The following is a 728-nucleotide window of genomic DNA, read 5'->3' as shown; positions in this document are numbered from 1 at the left end:
CCACCGGCAGGACGTCCCACGATACATGCCAGTTAAACACCGACGGGCGGTGAACCAACAGCGTGGGACACAAATCCAACTACGAGCTTTTTAACCGCAACAACTTTAATATACGCTATTGGAGCTGGAATTACCGCGGCTGCTGGCACCAGACTTGCCCTCCAATAGATACTCGTTAAAGGATTTAAAGTGTACTCATTCCGATTACGGGGCCTCGGATGAGTCCCGTATCGTTATTTTTCGTCACTACCTCCCCGTGCCGGGAGTGGGTAATTTGCGCGCCTGCTGCCTTCCTTGGATGTGGTAGCCGTTTCTCAGGCTCCCTCTCCGGAATCGAACCCTGATTCCCCGTTACCCGTTACAACCATGGTAGGCGCAGAACCTACCATCGACAGTTGATAAGGCAGACATTTGAAAGATGCGTCGCCGGTACGAGGACCGTGCGATCAGCCCAAAGTTATTCAGAGTCACCAAGGCAAACGGACCGGACGAGCCGACCGATTGGTTTTGATCTAATAAAAGCGTCCCTTCCATCTCTGGTCGGGACTCTGTTTGCATGTATTAGCTCTAGAATTACCACAGTTATCCAAGTAACGTGGGTACGATCTAAGGAACCATAACTGATTTAATGAGCCATTCGCGGTTTCACCTTAATGCGGCTTGTACTGAGACATGCATGGCTTAATCTTTGAGACAAGCATATGACTACTGGCAGGATCAACCAGGGA

General features: G+C 50.3%; 1 non-coding gene across 1 annotated transcript in view; it reads right to left on the bottom strand.

Moving 5' to 3' along the window:
• The window catches only part of LOC124593306, a 1,910-nt gene extending 1,182 nt beyond the window's left edge, over nucleotides 1–728 (bottom strand). The window contains exon 1 of the ribosomal RNA XR_006977953.1: nucleotides 1–728. This exon is cut by the window's left edge and continues 1,182 nt beyond it. This is a non-coding gene — a ribosomal RNA (small subunit ribosomal RNA).

This window comes from Schistocerca americana, unplaced genomic scaffold, assembly GCF_021461395.2.
Source record: "Schistocerca americana isolate TAMUIC-IGC-003095 unplaced genomic scaffold, iqSchAmer2.1 HiC_scaffold_98, whole genome shotgun sequence".
Taxonomy (NCBI): Eukaryota; Metazoa; Arthropoda; class Insecta; order Orthoptera; family Acrididae; genus Schistocerca; species Schistocerca americana.
Note: the sequence above shows the minus strand (reverse complement) of the source record. Positions and strands in the feature narration are given on the sequence as shown.